The 23,945-nt window shown below is 52.2% G+C and overlaps 1 protein-coding gene and 1 long non-coding RNA gene across 4 annotated transcripts in view; one reads left to right on the top strand and one right to left on the bottom strand.

The window, feature by feature from the left end:
* The window catches only part of MACROD1 (mono-ADP ribosylhydrolase 1), a 185,579-nt gene that overhangs the window by 72,192 nt on the left and 89,442 nt on the right, over positions 1-23,945 (bottom strand). The gene's annotated exons all lie outside the window — the stretch shown is intronic.
* LOC311523641 overlaps positions 1-23,945 on the top strand; it is a 66,284-nt gene that overhangs the window by 12,676 nt on the left and 29,663 nt on the right. The window lies entirely within an intron of this gene.

Below are 23,945 nucleotides of genomic sequence, written 5' to 3'. Positions count from 1 at the left end.
GGGTTATATGTAGGATGGATACATACATGGATGGGTGGATGGTGCCGTGTGGAGGGATATATGTAGTGAGGATGACGGGTGTGTGTGGGGGATGGATAGATGCAGGGAGGAGGTATGTGGGGGGATGCAGGGAGGGGTGGGGGGATGGATGGACGGATAGTGGGATGTTTATAGGGACGGGGAATTGTTTTGACTTGTTCATTTTGATGACATTGAAACATTCCACTTTGATAAGGTACAAACATTTCCTTTAGACTTTCTTGTTTTGGTTCATTTCGTTTCGACAAGGATCTCACATTCCAATATTAATTTGAATATCACATATATTCCATTTACTATTTCAATGTACAGTAGAACCTCAGAGTTACGAACAGCAGAGTTACGAACCTACCAGTCAACCGCACACCTCATTTGGAAGTACGCCATCAGACATCAGCAGAGGGAGAGAGAGAGAAAAAAGCAAATACAGTACAGTACTGTGCTAAACATAAACTACTAAAAAAAAAAAAAGGGAAGCAGCATTTTTCTTCTTCATAGTAAAGTTTCAAAGCTGTATTAAGTCAACGTTCAGTTGTAAACTTATGAAAGAGCAATCATGTTTTGTTCAGAGTTACGGACAACTTCCGCTCCTGAGGTGTTCTGAGGTTCTACTGTACTATCAAAGTCAGAAGGAATAGTAGCAAGAAAGTCGAAGGGAAACCTCTGTACCTTGTTGAAAGGAAACTATTCTATTGTCTCAAAGTGACATTTCTCTGACGTTTCAATCCATGGGAATTTTTAGCTTTTCGTCTTGATTTGGAACAGCATTTTTTCCTGACCAGTTCTAGATGTGAGGGGACAAGACAGCATGTGTCAAAGCCAGAAAGGAACAGGTTATGCTAGCCAAGATGCAAAATGATTCTCAGCCCGTTGGGGCAGGTTTTGTTCTGTGTCTGTACAGCACCTAGCGTAATGACTGATACTCTGATGCCGTCCACAAAATAATGACTCATCATTGTTAAGCCCACATATCTTCCCTGCACCACCCAAATCTGTCTCTCTTTTGGGACCTTTCAGATGGGAAATAAGTTTTACTTGACTAGATTTTTCAGTCATTTTGGGGTTTTTTAGCTCCTCCAAGTGCAACAATTAAGAGGCAGCGCTGAGTGTGATGGCGGCTCGTGAGTTGGCAAATGATGAGGGGTTAAAAAAAATTCCCCAAAGGAATAATCGTGCTTTCAGGAGTAATTTAGTAATCTCCGCGCTGCACAGATGTATTTCTGGGGTTGTTGATTTCGCACTGAGGAGGTGCGGGAGCAGTGGAGAGAGGAAGGAAAGATCTCAGTGCCAGAGGAACTGGGTGACATTTTCCAGTCTGTGCTATACAGGAGATGATCCAGTTCTCCCTTCTGGCCTAAACCTCTTGAATTTGCTTCTCTCAAACATTAGTCAGGTCTCCTGGTCCTATCACCTAGCTTCAAGGGTAGTGGGGTCTTAATGGTTAGTGGTGGTGTGGGGGAGAGGATTCCTGGGTTCTGGTTCTTGGGGGAAGAGTGGGGTCTAGTGGCTAGAGCAGGGCAAGGAGATGGTAGTCAGGACTCCTGGGTTCTATCCACAGCTTCAAGGGGAGTAGCTGATATTCTGTCTAGCCCATTTAGGGATGGATTTGTTGTTGCTGATGGGAGACCCAGGGATATTTCTGAGCCCTGTCAAGACCGGATGTTGACACCCAGCTTCAAGGCAGCCGTGAGGTCGTGGGGAGAGTGATCCTGAAAAGTCAGATGTTCAACACACGTCCTCTGCATAGAGAGTCTACACAGGAATCCCCCGTGCCGGCACCAACGTGAACACGCAGGGACGTGTGTGATAGAAGGGTGCATGTCTGGGGAAAGATGCATGGATGTGTGTAGGGACAGACAGACAGATGGATGGATGGATGGATGGAGGGAGGGCTCTGTGTGGCGACAGATGGATGCTTGAATGGATGGATTCAAAGAAGGGTGTGTAGGGATGGATGGATAGAAGGAGGTGCATGGAGACAGTCGGATGGGTGGGTGGGTGTAGCGATGGCTGGCTGGCTGGAGGTGTTTGGGGGGGTGGATGGACCAATGGATGAATGTCTGGAGCAGTGTGTGTGTGTGGATGGATGGATGGTTGGTGGAGTTTGTGTAGGGGATAAATGGAGGATGGACAGATATTGATGGAGTGTGTGTGGGGAAGGATGGATGGATAGATAGACAGATAGATGTGCATGGGAGGGATGGAGGCATGGAAAGAAGGGGTGTGCATAAGGAGGTATGGATGGACAGACAGAGGGTCATCATGGGGATGGATGGAGGGGTGTATGTGGGAAGGGATGGATGGACAGACAGAGGGCATGCATGGACCTGGCAGGCTGACTGTGGTTGCTGCTCCTCGCAGTGGCAGTGAGGCTGGAGGGCTGGGGCACTGGAAGGTGATGCAGGGGGCGGCGACGCAAAGGGTGGGGAGAGAGGCGGGTGGGAGGCAAACCTTGCCAGCCCTTCTGATCCCTCTGCTTGGCTGAAATAGGAAACAGCCCAGGTAGCTGGGGGACTGGGGGATTTGACAGGTCTGCATTTGGTGGAAGCTTTTGATGCAGAGGGATTTTCTAGCCCTATGGTCAGAGCGACCCCGCACTGAGATAGAACAGCACAGGAGAGAGCAGCAGCCAAATCACAGGCCCCACTCCCACTCCTTGGTGCCTGGAAGATGGGCCTGGGGCTGGAACTCAGGACACCTGGGTTCCATTCCCAGCTCCGCCACTGACGTTGTGTGTGAACTTGGGCAAATCCCCTCCTCTCTGTAAGTCTCAGTTTCCCCTCCCACCCTTTCTCTGTTTAGGCTGTGAGCTCTTTGGGGCATGGATTGTCTCTTACCGTGCGGCACAACTAGGGCCCTGATCTCAGTCGAGGTCTGTGCAGCGCCTGGCACAAGGGGGCCCTGATCTCAGCCAGGGCCTGTGCAGTGTTGCAATGGGCGGCAGCGAATGTAGATTTCACTAGAAAGAGTTACAGGCTGCACTGGCTCATGCCACTTTTTGCACCAGTGCAGCATGTTTGCACCAGAGCAGCTGCAGTAGTGCGGCTCCCTCCCATTTCTAGGCGTCACCACAAACCCAGAGCAAATCACTTTGGTGCAAAGCACCTTTTACACCAGTGCAACAACTCAGCACTAGTGCAGCTACATCACTGCACAAAATGTCCCCATCGCCTCAGGGGCTGCTGTCTTCCTGGGGTCTGGGCTTCACCAAAGCAGAGCAAGGCAAGGCCCTTCCCCCCCCCCCCGTGCATCCCCTTTGCCAATAACGCAGTGCACAAAAGATCTCCTTGGGGCAACGTCTGAGTAGCAGCATGGGGGGCTCTGCAAGCTGGGGGGAGCATCCAGCCGGATTGTTCCAGGTCCCTACCACCAGACGGGGAGGGGGCGATAGGAAGCAGGGCCCCTTTGTGCTTTCTCCCTGCACGCCTCGGCCGCTGCAGCTGGGCTCCTGTGGGAAAGGAAAAGCTCTTCCTTGGCAAAGGGGGAGAGGGTCTATAATGGAATCCTGTCATTCTCCAGCTCAAAGGGGCCATTGTAGCAGGGAGCACAAGGGGCTTGGCTCTTCCTGCACCGCCCTGCCATTCCCATCCCCCCCAGCTTCCCCACCCTGGGGCTACACAGAGGTCTCTTCCCCCGCCAGACCCCGAAAGCTGCATGGAACAAAGCGCAGCCTCTGGTCCAAGTGCCCTTGGGCTCTGGGGGGTGTTGGCGGGATGGCTTTGTTCGGCTTGTTCAAAGCAAGCACCTGTTGGCTTATTCAATATACTGGGGCTTCCAGCCCCCTGCTCTAACCAGGAGATCCCACTCCTTTCCCAGAGTTGGGGATGGAACCCAGGAGTGCTGGTTCCTAGGCTGCATGCTCTAACCTCTAGGCCCTACTTTGTTAGTAGTATTACGGTAATCCTTGAAGGGCCCAACAGAGATTGGGGGTTCCATTATGGGATGCACACTACTGGTAGTATGGTGGTAGCCCCCACAGACCCCAACCAAGAGCAGGGCTTGTTGGGCCGGGTGCTGCCCAGACCCAGACTGAGATCAGGGGCCATTGGGCTGGGTGCTGCATAAGACCCAGAGCAAGTTATCAGTCCTTGCCCCACAGATTTTGGCTTTTCTAATGGCTCTACAGCCCTTTTATGGGGTTTAGAGCAGATGCTACTCGTAAGAATACAAGACTCACCAGCCTGGCCTGTGGCCCCTAGCTCAGTGTCCCTCTTCCACAGTGCCCAGTCCCAGCTGCTTAACTGGAAGGTGCGAGAAACAGTGCAGTTCTGGAGTGACCTATACCCCACCTCTATCCATCCCCACACCCCACCTCTATCCATCCCCACCCCACCCCCCCAGCTAGCCCCACACCCCACCTCTATTTATCCCCACAGGCCCCCTTTAGCTATCCCCACACCCCACCTCTATCCACACACTACTCTAGCTATCCACACACACCCCTGTAGCGATCCCCATATCTCACCTCTAGCTATCTCCACACACCCCTCTAGCTATCCCCACACCACAGCTCTATCCCCAAACCCCACCTCTGTATATCCCCACACCCCACCTCTATCCATCCCCACACACTCCTCTAGATATCCCCATATCCTTGCATATTTCTATCTTCATATCCCCACATCCATCTATCCTTATGTACCCCCCCACCTATCGTCACACCCTATCTAAACTTATCTATCTATTCCTACACACCCCCATCTATCCCCACATCTCCCCTCTACTTAGCCCCACACTCTTTCTCTCTCCTGCCCTCTCTCTGTACCCCCACCTCTATCTGGTCCGCACACCTCCCACCTCCATCTATCCCCATACACCCTCCCCCGCCCTTCTCTCCATCCCTACTCCACACCCATCTAGCTATCTCCACAAGCTCCCCTCAGCAGCAGCAGGAATCCTGTGTCCCTCTCCCACTGCAGCACCAGGTAATGCTGCCAGTTCACAGCCTGCCAGGGTCACGGCCGGACACCCCAAGGAGTTAAAAGCTGCTGTCTCTAAGATCCTTGCCTCGAAAAGCTTGGCTGGCTGTGTGGGACATGCCTGCCATGCTAATACCCTGATCCCCGACGCCTTCCTGCCGCTAATTAACTAGTTCAGCTCTCCCCGAGCCCTTTATTTATTTATTTATTTTTGACTCCTCCTGACGTGTGGGTTTTTGCAAGGAGCTGCACTAGAGGCTCATTAGCAGCTTCACTCTGCCCGCCTGCAACCCCGGGTGGGGTGATGGATTGGAAATGGCACAGGGAGCAGCACTTGGCCCTGCTGGGCACCACAAATACGCAGCTGGAGAGCAGTGTCCGCAGCGGCCCGTGTGCTGAGGAGTGAAAGCCCTGGCCAGCAGTCAGGCCGCAGCGGGGTGTTGTTTCTAGAGGGCAGTCACAGGCCCATGGATTACAAGGCCAAAAGGGCCCATGAGATCATTGAGTCTGAGCTCCTGCATAGCAGAGGCTGGAGAATGTCACCCCCTGACGCCTGTATTGAGTCCAGTGACTTTAGTGAGAGCAAAGCATTTCAGTCCTCAGGAAACTAAGCTTCTGTGAGTCTCAGGCAGAGACCAAGAGGCCCCCAATACCTGGCAGGGAGTTGCTGAGATGAGCCATGCCCAGGGGATCCCAGCAGGTGACCCATGCTCCTTGCTGCAGAGGGAGGTAAACACCCCCCCCCCCCAGGTCCCTGCCAATCTGCTCAGGGGAAAATTCCTTCTCAGCTTCTAATCCGGCCATCAGGCCTTGCCCAGGTCCTTAGAGTCCAGCTATCTGCCAGGCAGCTAGAGAGAGGATTCCCTGGACCAGCTCAGAGCCTGGCCCATCCCACCCAGTGTCCCATCTCCAGCTGTGGCCAATCCCTGATGCTTCAGAGGGAAGTGAGAGGAAAAAACCCACCCCAGATACAGCTGGCCACTTGTGCATTGGGAGCAAAATTCCTTCCTGACCCTATTAGGTGACTGACTGTGGCCCTGAAGCATGAGATTAGCTTGGAGTCCTTGTCTAAATGCAGAGCTAAGAGTGCTAGGAGCATGTGGAGGGCAGTGCAGGGCAGCTGCCAGTTGGTAAAGGGCTGCTCAGCACCTGGGAGATGTTAAGCCTCAGAAGTGCTGCGAGTCATTATGACTATGATTATTCCCCTTCTGCGTGTTTTTCAGGTTTCTGGGGTTTTTAAACACTGTTTGCTCTAATTCCCAGTATGCCGTGCATCTGCCTTGTGCTTCTGGAGGGTTGTTATTTCGACAGCTCCCCACGGCCGCCAGGGGCAATACAGGCGAGGCCTGCCGCTCCCTAGGGCTCGCTGGGAAGGAGCATGCAGCATTTTACACACCCTGCTAATTATTCTGTGTATTACTATGGCATCGAGAGGCCCCAGCCAAGATGGAGGCCCTTTGTACAAGGCACTGCGCAGACCCTGATGGAAGCCAGAGCCCCACTGTGCCAGGCGCTGCACAGACCCCGATTGAGGCCAGGGACCCATTGTGCCAGGCGCTGCACAGACCCCGACTGAGGCCGAGCCCCTGTTGTGCCAGGCGCTGCACAGACCCTGACTGAGGCCAGGGACAGGGGCAGCGAGTTATATACACTTGTGGTGCCCAGGCTCCAGCAATATTCAGGGCCTGGGGGCCCGGATCCACCAATGTTTGGGGCCGGGTCTCTCCCCCGGCCCCACCTGCCGCCCCCCCACCTCCCCCAAGTGTCTCCCAGCCCCCACTTGCTGCCCCCACTCACCTCCTGCAGCTCAGCTCCACCAGCTCCCCATATCAACTGCTGCCGCAGGGTCCTAGTGCCCCCCATTCACTAATGGCAGGGCAGGCTGCCCTTACTCTGCCCTAGCCCTGAGCCTCCCCAAACCCCTCAACCCCACCCCCAGCCGGAGCCCTCATCCCCCCACAGCACTAATCCTCTGCCCCAGGATGTGTGAGCCCCCTCCCACACCCCAAACCTCTCATCCCCAGCCCCACAGCCCTTACCCCTGCACCCCCTCCTATCCCCAAACTCCCTCTCAGAGCCTGCACCCCCCCCTTCCCACACCCCCCCTCCTGCCCCCAACTCCCTCCCAGAGCCTGCATCCCTCCTGCACCCCCACCCCTTGCCTTAGCCCAGAGCCTACATCCAAACTCTGTCTCGGAGCCTGCACCCCTCATCCCCTCCTGCACCCCCACCCCCTGCCCCAGCCCGGAGCCTGCACCCAGCACCCAAACTCCATCCCAGAGCCTGCACCCCAGACCCCCTCCCCCTCCCAAATTCCCTCCCAGAGCCTGCACCCCTCCTGCACCCTAATCCCCAGCCCAGGGCCTGCACCCCAGACCTCTTCCCCCCACCCAAACTCCCTCCGAGAGCCTTAGGCAGGTGTGGGGCGGAGTTTGGGTGGGGGCGGGTTCTGGGCACCACCAAAATTTCTACAAACCTGCCACCCTTGGCCAGTGACCCATTGTACCAGGCACTGCACAGACCCCGGCTGAGGCCGGGCCCCTCTTGTGCCAGGCAGTGCACAGACCTCAACTGAGGCCAGGGACCCACCCTGTTGTGCCAGGCGCTGCACAGACCCCGGCTGAGGCCAGGGACCCTGTTGTACCAGGCACTGCACAGACCCCGGCTGCATTGTCCCAGGCAGTGCACTTGCTCTGGGGGCCTTGATCTCACTGTGTGACTGTGCAGTGCCTGATCTCAGCTGGGGTCTGTGCAGTGCCTGACGCTCCAGACCCTGATCTCAGGGCATTGCAGTCACGTGAATAATAACAAAATGAATCAAAAGGGTTATTGATTTATTTATGTTGCTTGTTGAGTTACAGCCTGGTCCTCACCCCTGGAGTTTTTGTTATACTTCTCACTCATTAAGCGACACCTTGTGAGCTATTGTGCTTTATTACATGTTGTGTACGTCTCGGGGGAAGGGCGGGCAGGGAGGGATCAAGCTAAGGGCTGTCTGCTGCAACTAAATTTGCACTTCCTTTGACAGACGACCCCGTTCCTGGAACAAGGCTGCAATTTGGGTGTCAGGAGCCGAGTTGCTAACTGACAAGGTGGTTTGTGCAACACCTTCCTTCTCCGTACTATTACATTGTGCATTTGGCCCAGTTAGCAACGTCTGCCAGACCCAGCTCTGCAGCCTGAGAGAAGGGATTCAGTTTTGCTAGGGCAATCAGTTCTGGGGGATTCCCTTATGGTGCCCCCGGAGGCGCCCACTGTCTACTGTCTCTGGTTACAGCCGCAAAGTCCCTGCAAAGGTCGAGTGGTGTTCTGGGAAGCAGAGACAGGAGCTAAGCCAAAAAACCAGCAGCCTGCATTGCAAGCAGACTAGGATGGAGAGTGGCTGGGTTAGGGCTGAGAACACAGGAGTTCTGGGATCTATTCACAGCTCTGCTACTGCCTCACTATGTGCCCTTGGGCAAGTCATTGCATCTCTCTGCACCTCCGTTTCACCATCTGTAAAATGGGGAGAATGATCCTTCTTTTGTCTCTATATTATGAAAGCTCTTCGGGGCAGGGATTGTCTCTCACTGTATGTGTGTGCAGCGCCTGGCACAATGGGGCTCTGATCTCAGTTGGGGTCTGTGCAGCACCTGGCAGAATGGGGCTTTGATCTCAATCAGGGTCTGTGTAGTGCCTGGCACAACGAGGGCCCTGGTCTCAGTCCCATTGTGCCAGGAGCTATGCAGACCCACAGTCAGAGACAGTCCCTGACCCAAAGACCTCTCACTCCAAACAGACAAGAGAAGGGTGGTTTTCCTCCTGTTCACAGCAGGGAGAAAGGGCCTGGGAAGGATTCAGGTTGGGGATTTTCCAAGGAGCCAGAGTGAGCGGTGCCCAAGGATAAGTGACTCCCTCAAGGAGACAGTGGTGTGGCAGGAATTGAATGCACCCCTCCTGATACCCACGCAGTGCCCTAACCACAAGTCCTGCCTTCCTCATTGCCAGGACCCTTCCTCCGGGACTCCTGTGCTCCAGCACCCGTTCTGGTTTTTCTCTTGCACCCACTCGCTCCCAGCCTGGCTCCTTTGCAGCAGCCAAGCCAATGTACACCTGGCACAGACACCCACCTCCTCCCCCAACTCCATTGGCTCCTGCATCCCTGGCACTGTCTGAGCATCTAATTTATACTTTCCCCACGACTGGTGCTCACCCGGAGTGAAATTTACAGAGCAGGAGTTGGCACATAATTAACAAAGCCACAAGCCAACCACATCCCTGCTGGCAAAAGGTCACCGGGTAGGGCAGTGAAAGCAGAGCCAGCCGCAGGCATGCCAGGGTAGGGAGGTGCCCAGGAGAAGTGGCAAGGTCAGGGCACAAAGGAAGGGGACAGGGCTGACTGGCATTGGAGTGGTAGGTAAACTGGGGCGTCAGTGCAGGCTGGGATGGGCGGTAGGTAAGGTGGGGGATTGGAGCGAGGCTGGGATGGGCAGTAAGTAAGGCGGGGGGTCGGTGTGGGCTGGGATGGGCGGTAGGTAAGATTATGGGGTCAGATCAGGGTTGGGACAGGGGAGGCAGAGAAGGAAGGGTTGGTGTAGGGCTTGGAGCGACAGCCTGATTCTCTCTGTGAAGTCCCAGCGCTGAGCACTAAGCACGTTCTTTGATTCACACTGACAGCGCGGGGGCTTTTCTGCCTCATATTAAATATTATCAAAGATTGTGCCTGGAGCAGGCCATCCACAGCAAACAGGGCTCTTCCTCCAGGAGCAACTCCTGCAGGGTCCTGCAGATTGCTAACCACACCCATAGAGACAGGCCACACACCCGCATTCCCAAAGACACACACAGACATGCAGAGACCTACACACACACACACAGCCCAAAGATACGCACACAGACATGCAGAGTCCTACACACACACACTGCCCAAAGATACGCACACAGACATGCAGAGACCTACACACACATGCTGCCCAAAGATACACATATAGAAAAGCACAGACCTACAGACAAGCACAGACCTACACACATACAGCACTGAGATGCAGCCACCTCTGGGGTGGGTATGGGGGCTGTTTATCCAAGGATTGTTTGATGCTGAGATGAAGCTGCCTCTGGGGTGGGCATGGGGAAAGAGATCCCTATATAACTGGCCCCCACAGGCAGCCATGTCTTAGCACTGGGGGAAAGATCCTTGTTTAAAGAGCTGCCATACCCCAGAGGTGGCTGCATCTCATCACTGAGTGAAGCCACAAACTTTCACATCATAAAGGGCTGACAACCAGGGCTTGGGGAGCTCATTCTCATAACGATGCTCAGATCTGCACTGAGCCAAGAGGGACTGGCATGGGCTGGGGACAAAGTGGGTATGTCATGGTGCTAAATAAACAATTTTAGAAACCCCTTTGCAACTGCACATGCAGCCCCAGCTTGCTGATCTTCCCCAGCTACTGTGTTAAGACAAAGTTTCTCCATGATCAGTTTCATCTTATCAGATGGCTTGGAGGATTAATGAGTATAATCAGTTTAGCTCATGCCACTCTCCTGCCCCTTAGATGGACCTCGGATAAATTTAATTCAATTGCTGGCCTGACCCGTCCCTGGGCTAATCCAAGCAATATGGTAAAGTCAGTGTGACAAGATCCCCAGCTGGTTTAAATCGGCATGTCTCCATTGGAGTCAATGGGGTCAGATCCCCAGCTGGTGTAAATCAGTTGTTGGTGCACTGCCATCAGGGGATCAGTGTTGATTCACACCAGCTGAGGATCTGGCCCAGTGAAGTTATTCTGGATTTACACCAGTTCTTATGCTCACTAGTTCTGAGCTACAATATGGCACCTCCAGACCACACCCCGATAGCGGCAAACCACATGCCCTGCCAGCAGAATCAGACCCCCTAAAATATGCAGGATCTAATGAAATCAGGCATCTGTTAAATATCCGAGTGACAAACTCAAGTGCTAATGAGATCAGCAGCTGCTCCCTGGGAGCTAATGATGCAGGGCAGAGTATTTCTGTGATAGGCGCATGTGTGTAGGGTGCAGGGACTGGAGATTGTGTCTTTCCTTCTTTGAGCCATACTGCCATTAATGATTGATTATGAGAACCACTAACTGTGATGGGGTGGCATAAATGAGTACACTAAACAGAGTGCGTACGTTTGGAAGTGATAGATGATGGCGGGGGAAGAGGTGTACAAATAGAGGGATGCGTATGGGATGGACAGACAGATTAGATAGAGATTATGTATGGGGATGGATGGACAGATGGACACTAATGTTCTGAACTCTAGAAAATTAATCTGTCTGTGCCTCAGTTTCCCCAGCTATAAAATGGGGTAACGATCCTCCTTTTTCTACATAACCTGTGAGTTCTTTGGGGCAGGGATTCTCTTCCATTGTGTATCTATGCAGCACCCAGCACAACGGGGTTGCACTCCCAGGTAGGGACTATGCGGCACCCAGTATGATGGGGGGTTCTGATCTTGGACCAGGACTATGCACTATATGGTCTGATCTTGGTTGTGGTCTGTCCAGCACCTGGCCCAATGGGGACTATGGTCTCAGTCAGGGTCTGTGCAGCACCTGGCACAGTGGGGACCTGATCTTGGGTAGGGTCTGTGCAGCACCTGGCCCAATAGGTCGCTGGTATCTCAGTCAGGCAGCACTGTCACGCTAGAAGTGTATTCTCAGGGGCTCGTTCTGTAGCTTTCCACGTCATTGTTATTCACCCGAACACACAACTCATCTTGTGCCAGGTCCGGCATGGCGGACATGGAATTCCCGCTGGGCCCAGACTTCCTGGCAGGTTGATTGGAAAAGACTCTCAAGTTCACCAGCATGAACCCAGTGGAGTTTTTCCTTGTCAGTTTCCCTACGTGCCACCTCCTGCATTTCAGGGCGCTTGCTAACCCAGGGTGTGGGGGTCAGAACTTTGCCCCACTCTAACTGGAAGCACGGTCAGTTTCCAAGCCCCCAGAGCATGCTGGAGCCATTTGCTAGTTGTCTCTGGCAAAGATGGGGACACGGCCCCATTAGTCAGTGGGAGGGGGTGATTCGAGGGCAATGCAAGAGGAATACAGCTCCATGGCAAAGAATTTGATCACACCGAGGACGGGCTCTGGCTGTCAGGCCAGGGAACAGAATTACAGCGGTCTGGGCTACGAGCGTGGTGACAGGGTGGGGGCTGAAGGAAAGATATTTACTGCAAAGCCCACAGGACACTCATCTGCTTCCTAATTGTTTCCATTAGGATTAAGCTGTGTCAACTCTGCTGACAAGAGCAGATGCCGCGCCTTGGAAGTTCAGACAATGTGAACACATGGGTTGGGAGACCGTCTATTGCAGGGGTGGCCAACCTGAGCCTGAGACGGAGCCAGAATTTACCAATGTACATTCCCAAAGAGCCACAGTAATACGTCAGCAGCTCCCCATCAGCTCTCCCAGCACCTCCCACCCACTGGCAGCCCTGCCGATCAGCGCCTCCCCCCTCCCTCCCTGCACCTCCCAATCAGTTGTTTTGTGGCATGCAGGAGGCTCTGGGAGGAAGGGGGAAGGAGCGAGGGCATGGCAGGCTAAGGGGAGGAGACAGGAAGGGGCAGAACAGAGGCAGGCCTGTGGCAGAGGTGGGGGTTGAGCAGTGAGCACCCCCCGGCACTTTGGAAAGTAGGTGCCGAGACAAGGAGCCGCATATTAACTTCTGAAGAGCCGCACATGGCTCCGGAGCCCCAGGTTGGCCATCCTTGGTCTATTGCCTCATCTGTTGGGCCTTATATTAGGAATATCAAGATGCCATGCAGACTGGCAAACTGCTCCTTTTACTCTGGGCCTACGGTAGCGTCTAGCACCCACTGGGCTTGGAACATTCTCTGTTGCCCCATTGTACTGGTCCTTTTATTATGGATATTACAGTAGTGGTGTTACCCCAGCACGTCTGTCCTAATATTGTGTGTATTATGGTAACATCTAGACATGCGCCCCCCCCCCACCCCATGCACACACTGCTGGACGTACAGTCTACTGTTCTTTTATTATGGTATTATGGTAGTACCTAGCATACCATTTATTGCTCCAATGACCTGGTCCTGTTATTATGGGTATTACTATCACATCTAGAAGCCACGCAGGTTGGCATAGTGGTGCTTTTATTATGGGCATTATGGCAGCATCTAGAAGCCACACTGGCTTGGCATGCTGTCTGCTCCTCCAGCAAATTGGTCCTTCACTCCTGCCTCCCCACCCCCTGCCAACCTGGTCCTTTTACTATGGGAATTATGGTAGTGTCTAGATGCCCTTGGCTGAGATCTACCATTGGGGTAGAACAGACACATAAGGTGAAATCCTGGCCCCCTTGAAATCAATGGGAATCCTGCCATGAACTTCAGTCGTGCCAACATTTCACCCTCAGCAGGAGAAAGACCCTGCCCCACAGAGCTCATAATATACACAGACAAGGTAGTTTAGTGGTTAGAATGGGGGTTTGGAGTCAAGACTTCTGGGGTCTAGTCCCATCTCTGGGAGGGGAGTGGGGTCTAGTGGTTAGAGCAGGGCCTGGGGAAGCCTATGGATGGAACAGCAGGGGCTGGGTGTTGGGTTTGAGGGGCAGTGACAGAGTAGGGCGGGGAGCCCAGGGCTGGAACAGCAAGGGGTGTGTGGTCAGGTTTCAGGGGCACCAGCAGAGCTGCATGGGGGAGTTATAACACCAGATTCCCCCCTCATCGGTGCTGTCCCCTTGACTCCCGGAAAGCAGCAGCGTAGCACGCAGTTTGTTTTCCCATTTCTTCGTGCCCTGCACTTATGTCCCCCATGGGGCAGGGACCATAGGGAGAAACCAGAGAGCCAGCTAGTCCAGCAACATCCACTCCCGAGGAACTGCAGTGATGCACAACAGATGGGGTCTCCTAGGGCAGCTAGTTACCTGTTCCCATGCACGGGGCAGGAGTCCCAGGGGTACAGAATGGGGCACAGGGACGTGCCTTTTGGAAAAACACTGTCATTGCAAAGCCATGCCCCCCGCTTCCACTGGAGGGCTCAGACCTACCCCCTTTAAAAGCAAACGTGTTTAAAACCAGAGGGGAATTTGTTATGCAAGGATATCACCTAAGATGGAAATCAACCGTAGAACCCACTGAGATCAGGGCCTCCATTGTGCCAGTCACTGTACAGATCTTGATGTGATTGGTGGCCAGTTGTGCTAGGGGCTGCACAGACCCTGACCAAGATCACAGCCCCCGTTGTGCCAGGTGCTGCACAGACCCCAGCTGAGATCAGGGCCTGGTTGTGCCAGGTGCTGCACAGACACACAGTGAGAGACAAAGAGCTTACAGTCTGAATAGACAAAGGGTGGGAGGGGAAACAGAGGCACCAACAGGAGAAGTGACTTCCAAGTCACACAGTTGGTCAGTGGCAGAGCTGCGAACTGATCCCAGGAGTCTTGACTTCCAGCCCCTTGCTCTAGCCCACTGGGCTCTGCTCTCCACCCAGACCTGGGGACAGAGCCCCGGAGTCCTGGCTCCCAGTCCCCTGTTTGCACTCGAATCACTAGACCCACCCACAACTAATTCCTACAGCACCTTCCCCTCTCAGAGTGATCGTCTCAGGCAGGCACCACTGTGCAGGCTACATTTTCAAGCTTTTTTCCACAACTACTAGGTCTACAGTCGTCATCTGCTGCTTCTTATTTTTTAATGAAAGCTGAAATTCTGCTGTCATAAAATGACTCCAGGAACTGAGTTCCGAAGCCTCTGTGCCTTAATTTGTCCCTGCATTGTGGTCTAATGAAACACTGTCCTCCCAATTCCAAATGGTTCCTTTCGAGGCAGGAAGCCAGCGGAGGACCCGAGGTGCCTGATGTAAGTTTCAGGGGTTAAACATTTCCTGATGCTCATGCAAGGAGAAAAGTAGCTGTAATCTCCTCTCCCAACCTAAGAGCCTAGCAAAGCCACACGTCAGCCAATTGTAAGGATACACCTGATGCCTCTTTATCAACCACAGAGCCAGGGAAACTGACGCGTCCCTTAAGAGCTACCACTCATCACGTTACAGACCCAGCTGCCAGGAGATGAATCCATATTGTGATCTGACCTCCCAGTTCCCTCGGATGTAAATAGAGCCACAGGGATAGATCGCCAACTCGGGTAATTCAGCCGTAGCTGCGCTGGAGTCACTGGGCCAGACCCCAGCCGGGGTAATTCAGCCGTAGCTCCGCTGGAGTCAATAGGGCCAGATCCTCAGTTGGTGTAAATCAGCCACAGTGCCATTAAAGTCAATGGGGCCAGATCCTCAGTTGGTGTAAATCAGCCATAGCTGCACTGGAGTCAGTGGGCCAGATCCCCAGCTAGTGTAAACACAATCATTAGTTCCCACTTGCACTGCTCCTTGTGGGGTTGCTTGCAGCAGTGCAAACTGAGCATTCCCCCGTTCCGGTCTGCACACTCACTTTGCAATGATGTAACCGGTTGCACTGGGACAGAGGCGAGTTGGAACCGGGGTCCAGCTGTGGATCCCTCATGAGCCGGGCCCTGCCTCCTCCCGCACACACACTAATTGCGGCATAATCGTTCCCCATACCAATGCCTAATTTCAGAGGCCTCTCTGGCAGAAGGAGGAGGTGGTTGAATTTGACGCAGCCACTTTCCCCCAGCTTCGAATCTCAGCTAAGATGATACCCTGCTGCCAGACTCCTGGTGTGGCCACTTACAGCAGTGCAGAGTGTGTGTGTGAAACATGGCTATCCAGATCTGTTACACCTGGCACCCAATTTCCACGTGCAAATGACTGTCACAAAGTGCAGGGGAGCCTTGGACGTGGGCAAGCTATGACAGAGCCCCATGTATGTATGTATGTATCTAGCTATCTGCCTGACTCACTACTGTGCTGCTTCTAATGCAGTCTTTTCCGCCAGAGCCAGCTGACTGCACAATGTGTTCCAGTCACTACTGCAGTGTCTCTCTCTCAGACCTGCTCCGCTGCTGTGTCCCTAGCACGGTGCAGCGGGCTGTATAATGTGGCAAGGGTGCCCTGAATGGAGGGAGATGGACAGAAAGAAGGATTCAGTAGGAAGAATGTGTGTGTGTGACTGCCCCCTGCTGGAAACAATCAGTCCTGCTGCTTCTTTGCGCGGGTGTTTGGGAATTGTTTCCTTTTTAAAAGGCCCAGCACTCATGAGCCCCATGCTGTGCTTTCCCTCTGCTTCTAGCAAACATCTTTCACCATTTATGCTGCCTACATTAACCTTTCTGCTGGCTTATTATGGGAACAAATTGCCACTTAAGAGCCACACTCTCTCTGCCCAGGTCTCCGTCGGTCAGATAAATCTCTCTAGCCTATGCCCATCCCAGTGAGGGAGGATAGAGCACCACCGCCCATCTCCCAGCCATAGCTTGCAACTTGCAGCTCAGGGTGAAGCCAGTGCACAGCTCAGAAATGCTACATCCAAGTGCTTATAGCTGACGACTTTTTTCGTAAAGTTCCAGCTGCTGGAGTCATGGAAATCTTGACTTGAAAAACAAATAATGTCAAACCTCTAGCCCCCTGCCTTAGGTACCCCCATCACCATTGTATCTGGGCACTTTAGCCTCAAAATCCCCCTGTGAGGCAAGTAGTGCTGTCATCCCCATTCAGATGGGGAAACCAAGGCACAGATTGTCACAGATATTTAGGCACCTAACCCCTAGTGAAACCAAGTGACTTGTCCAAGGTCATATAGGGAGTATGTGGTGAAGCAGGGATTTGAACCCTGCTGTCCTGAGTCCCAAGCCAGTGTCCTAACTGTCCAGCCTGCCTCTCCGCCCCACACATGCAGGAAAGAGCTTGGCAAGGTGACCTCTAGATGCTCAAAAGAACAGAAGCAATTTAAAAATCCCAAACCAATATGTACGATTTTTTAAATAAACTCTCATAATTTTTCACACAAAATCTCAGGATTTTGGGGGGGCCTGGATTCAGAATGTTAGGGCACTGAGGGCGCAAATGCTGTAGCTCTCATCAGATTCAATAAAGCTTTCAGATGCCAAAGCAAAGTGTGTCACTCTCAGACTTTCTGAGATATTCATGATATTATCATAGGACCTACAGGCACCATCTGAGATTGAAGCTCCATTGATGGTGGTGGCTTTAGGGCCCAGGCCGGTTCACAGACAGAGTGTCAGGATGGCAGAGGTAGCAGGGACCATGTGCAGACAGCCCCGGACCCTGCCTCTGTAGGGCTGAGTTGTGCTAGCGTCTCATTTCTGGGCCTTCTCCCCCCTGTACCCCATGTGCTACGAAGACCAGAATCCCACCTTGTGGCAGCAAGTGGTGCTGCACCTTGTGGCAGCTGGCGCCTCCCCCCGACTGGCTGCAGTGCAGCGCTCCAGGCGAACCAGCCCCCACTAGTGGCAGGAGGCAGTACTACACCCTGCATCAGCCACACTGCATAGCGGTGGCATTATCTTGAGAGCCACTAAGGACCATAGGCAGTTGCCCCAAAGTCAGGCCCCATGGCTGAGTTCCATACAGCATGCACCACGTGTGTCTTTTACAAACCCCTATCATCTGTCACCAGCAGGATCTGAATGCTGCTCCTTCAGGAATGCCATCAGCTGGCAGCGATAGCAGGACTGTTATCCCTTCTGCAGGGAACAACCACTAGGTTGGGATGGAATAAGGGCTGCATGGAAGCAGGGGCAGGGGCCTGTCTTTTTGTTCAGTGTTTGTACAGCACCTGGCACCACAGGCTCCTTCCTGGTCTGTGCTCCTGGGGATCCTAGTTGCTACCGCAATCCAAATTGTACACAATAATTAAATAAATCTCTTTCCAGAACAGCAGGGATTTGGGACAAAGCTGCCACACCCAGGGGGGTATAAAGAGACAGTAAATAGACCCAGGGGAGTGGTGGGATTGCAATACAGAGCTGGCCTAGACTGGGAACAGCAGGCTGAGGGGAAGGTGACTGGGAGACAGGAGGGATAAGTGGCTACTTCCCTTGCCTGGATGGTACTGATTGTTATTTTATGATCATATTAAAAATTTAATGGAATGAGCCTCTGAGCACTGGGAACAGGAAACCCAACCACACAGGAACCAGGACTCCTGGGTTCCATCCCCAGCTCTAGGAGAGGAGCGGAGTCTAGTGGAGTAGAGCAGTGGGGATGGAAGTCAGGACTCCTGGTTCCTGTGTGGTTGGGTTAACCGCGAGATCACACTCCTCTCAGCCATAGGAGAGGAGTGCGATCTCGCGGTTAAAAGCAGTGCTTCCCCTTCTTCATCAAATAGAAGCTGCTTGTCTACCCTCCATGGCCTAGTCCCACCCATCTGCCATCTCTCGTTTGACTCCCACTTCCAATCGGCCTGTGATGCCGGCCTCCATCGCCCACTTGTTACATCATGTGCCAGAGGAGCTGCCCATAAGCCCCTGCAGCGCCACCTCACAGTCCCCCTTCAATGCCCTCCTTAAAACTCTCTTCTGCCCTGACATCTACAAAAGCCTTGACAACAAGTTTGGCTGTTGGTGGGCTGAGCCCACTGCCCATCACACTGACCGGGATTGTCTCATTGTTTGTGCTCCCTCCCAGGTCTGGCTGTAGCCAGCTGTTGTCTCTTGTCTTATCCTTAGATTGGCAGCTCTCTGGGGCAGGGACTGTCTCGTTGTTCTGTGTTTGTACAGAGCCAGAGATGTGTGAGAGCTGGGTAAGTCCAGGGCTGGGATAGCAGCTCTGCAATCGAAGGAAGCATTATTACCTTGTGTCAATTTCAGTGGGGGGGGGGGGAGGGGAGGCTACCACTGGGCCCCTCCAAAACAGTCCCCCCCCATGCACATTAGCTGTGGATCATATCCTGTATCCCAGCTGCTCTGTTAGCCTGTAGCTCATGGGGTTCCTCTCAGCTCCCCACGGGGTGACTAACAGACCAATTAAAGTGCCAATAAAAAATTTAATCAAGTAATAATGCACCTTACTTTGTTTAATTAGTGTTCTGTCAAGTGAATGAATATTTAAGATGAACATTGTGGAGCCGGTGCCAAGCGCCGGCCCAGCGGGCAGACGGACGGGAAGCCACGCTGCCAAACCCCGTGGCCACATTTCAATTAAACTGACAGCTCCCCTCTACAAGGTAATATTGATCATCGGCTATTAGGTGGCTCCTCAGCACCGTGCCAGGGGAAGGTGCCTGCAGATCAGATGTTACAGCTGTTCTAGGGGGAGCAGAGCCTTACTGACTGCCAATAGTATTGTACTCCAGAGTGTTCCAAAGTGTGGGGCATCCCTGTCCATAGGACTAGCCTTGTTGGGAGGTGAAAATACCACCAGGACGTACTACAGAGCCACACCTTTCATTTAAAACCAGCCGTGAGTCTCCAGCTGTTGCGGTTGTGAAGAAAAGCTTCAAAACGTGACCAGAACATAACCGACTGCCTGAGTCTGCAGAGAGCCTGAGCCAGTCTCTCCAAGGGGAAGAACTGCCATGTTCATTTCCACAGGGGTTAACTCAGAAGCTCAGTGCTGCTACTTTATGCCTCTCTTGTTAACTATTTCACTGCCCATCACAAGCTGGGGAAAAGGGAGGAATCAATGTGCTCTGAATTCTCAAAGGGGAAGGTGGCACAGAGGATGTAATTAACCACACCAAAAACTTCCAGTTAAGAGGGCATCAGGATAAGCAGGGAAATCAGCTGTTAATGGTAAAGTCTTCTGCTGTCTGTGTAGCCATCATGTCTCCTTCAACTCCATTAGGCATAACCCATGCTGACCCACTCCATGGGCTAGGGCTATCATTTGTTACCTGTGTAGTTACATTATTACACAGCCTAGTGTGGGCGCAGTTATACTGATATAAAGGTGCCTTGTACATTTGATCCATAGTGGTATAGAGGAACAATTTTTGTCTACACACAAGTCCACATTGATCACAATCCCTAGCTCTCTTCATTCCTAGCTCTCAAGGCAGGTCAGGATCATGAGCTCCATTTTACAGAAGGGAAAAGAGCAGGAAAGAGACACGCCCACATTTACCCGGCAGGCCAGGGGCAGAGCTGGGACAGAACCCAGGTCACCTGAGTCCCAGTCCAGTGCTCTATCCACTAGACTGCACTGCCTGATCACATTGGTAGTGATATAAATGTGTCCACATGACAGGCTTGTCTACAGGGGACACTGTAGGAAATTTAAGAAAAAGTCAATAAAGCGGGATGTTAAAGCCCATAAGTTAAAGTATAGTATATCCAGTGAGGATGCTGTACATAGAAGTAAAATGACCCTAGTTTGCTGTAGCTTACGTTATGAGGAAGGTGGGGGGAGGATAGAAAGATAGATGTGCATGGGGATAGAAGATGGATGGATACACACATAGACAAACAGATAGATGAGAATATGGAAGAAAGGTAGGGTAGGCTGGAATATAGAAAAGAAAAAATAGACGCCACTACCCTGCTCCCCACCTCCCCACCCCCTGAGCACTGGGCCGTGGAAGGACTTTGATAATTATTTGTTTCACTTGAGCAATTCTGCGGCCAGCCAAGGCCAAAGCCCTGTAATGAGTATGGATTTGCCAGTAAATAAGTCCCCTGCGCTCCCCGGGCCCTGTAATAAATGCATTTGGAGTAATCTGGCTATCACCTGCCGTAATTGCTAGCTGTCAGCCGAAATTGATGCCGCATACACTGACTTTGCTACCGCTTTGCCCTTCCTTCACGCTGATCTATCTCCTCCTCCCTGCACCTCCCCTCTATCCGAGGAAAGCTCATGTTCCAGTTAGCCACCGAAGCAAACACCCCCTCACCCCTCCCCCACCTGGGCCAGCCCAAGGAGGAGAGATTCGATGCTAATGAGAAGAGGGCTCTGTTTCTTCCTTGCGTTGATGCCAGGAGTCCTGGCTCCCACCTCTGTCCTGGGTTCAAGTGCCAATGGGTCTTTGCAGCAAGTGGGGGGGACCCCGGTGGTGTGTGAGACGGGGCACAGGCCAATCTGTCGAGATGTAAGCAGGCAGAGAGCACTGGCTTGTGGTGGTGGCTGAAATTTGTTAACTGAAACTTTTTTTCCGGCGCAAAAATGCAGATTTGGAGTCGACTGAAATGTTTTGGGAATTTGCGGTGATGTCACCCAATTGTTTCAGTCAGAAAACTCCCAAGTAATTGAAAGTTTCCATTTTTCAATTCCCAATGACTGTTTTGAAATTTCCTTCCATCTGATCAAAAAAATGTTTTAAAACATTAGAAACAAACCATCTTGTTTGACCTGAAACGAATTTCCCACCCCCCCTTGTGATTTTTCAGAATTACTAGTGAACCAAAAAATAGTTATTCACCCAGCTCTAGATTTGAGATCAACTCCACAAAACCTTCCCTGTGTGTGTTCATCACAGCAGGTGTCCATGGGGGAAGGGTTCTGCTTAGAGCTGGCTGCTTTCTGAGAACTGTGTCCACCATAAGAATTACCACACACTGGTCCATTTGTTCCTATAACCCATTTCCAGTAGTGGCCAATAAAAGAAGAACATGTGATAACCCAACAGGCAGATGAGGGGTAATCTATCCCCCATAAAGGCCCAATCCTAACCTCTAATTAGTCAGAGACTGATTTAAACCATGAAGCACAAGAATTTATCTCCCATCTGAAATCTTTGTTAGATCCGCTGCTTTAGCTTTGGATATTCTCATTATCCATACGAACATCCAACCCCTCTTTGGAGCTTGTTAAATTCTTGGCTTCAACAACATCCAGTGGCAGTGAGTTCCAACTGCTATTACATGTCAAGTGAACAAAGCACTTCCTTTGATCAGTTTAGACATGGCCACCCTCCAAATTCATGGAGACTCCCCTTGTGAGACAGGGAGACCAGAAGTTCCTTCTCTAGACCGGTCAGTATTGTACAGACTTGTACCTTGTCCCATCAAATTGGTCTCCTTTCTAAGCTGAACAATCCTGTACTTTATGCTGGTAGCTGGATGAATGGGTGTGTAGGAGGGGAGGGAGGGAGATCCCAGGGCACTTTCCCCAAGATTTGTGATGTTAAACTCAATTTTAGGCTCCAGTTTCAGCTTTGGCCATTTCTTAAACTCGTCCTGCATTTCCACTTGGATACAAGATCTGCCTTTCATTCCACCTCAGGGGCAGCTTCATCTCAGCACCAGACAAGGGATCCCTGTATAAACAATTGCTGCAGCCCACCCCAAAGTACCAGTCCCATTTAGATTAGTGACACTGATTTACATCAGCTGGGGTTTTGGCCCAGCTGACTCCAATGAAGCCATAGCTCTTTTACACACTAGGGCAATGCCACTGTACACCAGCGGGGGATCTGTTCCATAATTCTGCTATTATAAACAAACTCTCAGCCCTAGAGATTAAATTCAACATGGAAGCCACCTTAAGTGATCTAGACAGAGCCAGCCCTGCTTCTACATAACAGAGGCCAGTTCAGTGACTCACCCTGATTTACACTGGTCTCAACAGGAGCAGAATTTGGCCTTAAAATGGTGCACAAGAGCAGTGCTACCTCATTTTAAGAATCCAGACAAATCTCAACAGCATCACCCACCTCCCAAGAGTCTACTGCGACATTCATCATTTCCACTTAAATCACCCTCTCTTAGAGTCATGTGATGACAAGAGAGTCATGTTTTCTAGCTTAGGACATGCTGGGAAAATTGGAAAACCCTAAAAGGCTGCAGGAAATCCAGAAGCTGAGTTACAGCGAACCCCAGCACTGGTTACACTTTTTATTAAAAGATCTCCTGATTTCTCTGCTGATCTCCTGAATTCTCAAAGGCTTGAGAATGAATCATATGCTCCTGGAGGGAGAAAAGCAATGCTCAAATTTCTCCTCCAACAGTGTGGGGAATAGAATCTGCCCTGTGGGCGGGGAGGGTATCTGGGGCTGCTATTGGCGGGGGGCAGAGGTCAGTGTGTGCCAATTTCTCCCCTTCTCTTGAGGCGATAAGTCTTTCGGCTCACGCATGGCAATTTGTGGGCACCCGACTCTGCTGCTGACACGCCATCTCATTCCCCCACAGCTGTCGAGCCGGCAATCAGGTTTAATAAAGGCACAGGATTAGACAGCTGAACAAGGAATCTCGTTGGCCTAACAATGCAATTATTACAGACAGTGCAGCCAGTCCCCTCAACTCCCGGGCCCATCCCAGCTCCAAGACAGCGAGCTCAGCGGGACGCTGAAGGAGGGAGACAGGTGGGTTAGCTGTCAAACTGCAGTTAGCAAGCAAGATAAGGAGGCTGCCCAGGGCGCACTGAGGGTGAGTGCAGATAGATTTGGTATATAAATTAAAGGCATGTGGGAGGGCACGGATAGAGATATGCATAGACACTGGTATGTGCATGATCACACAGGTAAGTATGCAAATACACACCCCCATACATGTACACACATATGTAAATGCATGCACACACATGTCTGGAAATACACGTATGCACAGATACATGTGTATGCAAACACATATGCAGATGGGGGCACACATGTATGCATACAGCTGTACATCTGCAAATACATACACACACCTGAACAGGGCCCAATTTTCTATTCGCCCTTCCTGTTTGACATCCCTGCAAAAAATGGCACGTGCATTTCTCTTGTTCTCATCTTTTATTTACCCCAGCTGCACTGCAGCCCCACCTCCCGACCCCGGCTACAATCTACTGCAATCATGACACTCACTCCTCTGCGGTTCCCGCCCCGTGTGGCAAATGACTGCAGGACTTGAGAGGCCCCCAGCGGCCTGTCTCAGGGTACTGGATAAAAGGATTCAAAGCACACGCTGGCTCCCTTGCATCACAACTGATTTACAGGGGGCAGTTGGCGAGGATAGCCAAAGAGCTGGCCGGGGGAAAGGAGACGGAGGGAAAATGCCCCTCCAGTGCTCTGCAAGTTCTCGCTGCAGCTCCCAATGGCGCCTCCAACCAGAGGCCCCCTCCCCATGCGGCTGCTAATTGTCATCGTACCCCTCGCGCCCCTCACCTCCATCAGAAACCAATGCGTGTCCTGAACTCAATGCCGCAGAGCACAGGGCTCCACACAGGC

The sequence above is a fragment of the Lepidochelys olivacea genome, assembly GCF_965140295.1.
Source record: "Lepidochelys olivacea isolate rLepOli2 genome assembly, chromosome: 7".
Classification (NCBI taxonomy): Eukaryota; Metazoa; Chordata; order Testudines; family Cheloniidae; genus Lepidochelys; species Lepidochelys olivacea.
The sequence above is the reverse complement of the archived record's forward strand: the minus strand, read 5'-3'. Positions and strand labels throughout refer to the sequence as shown.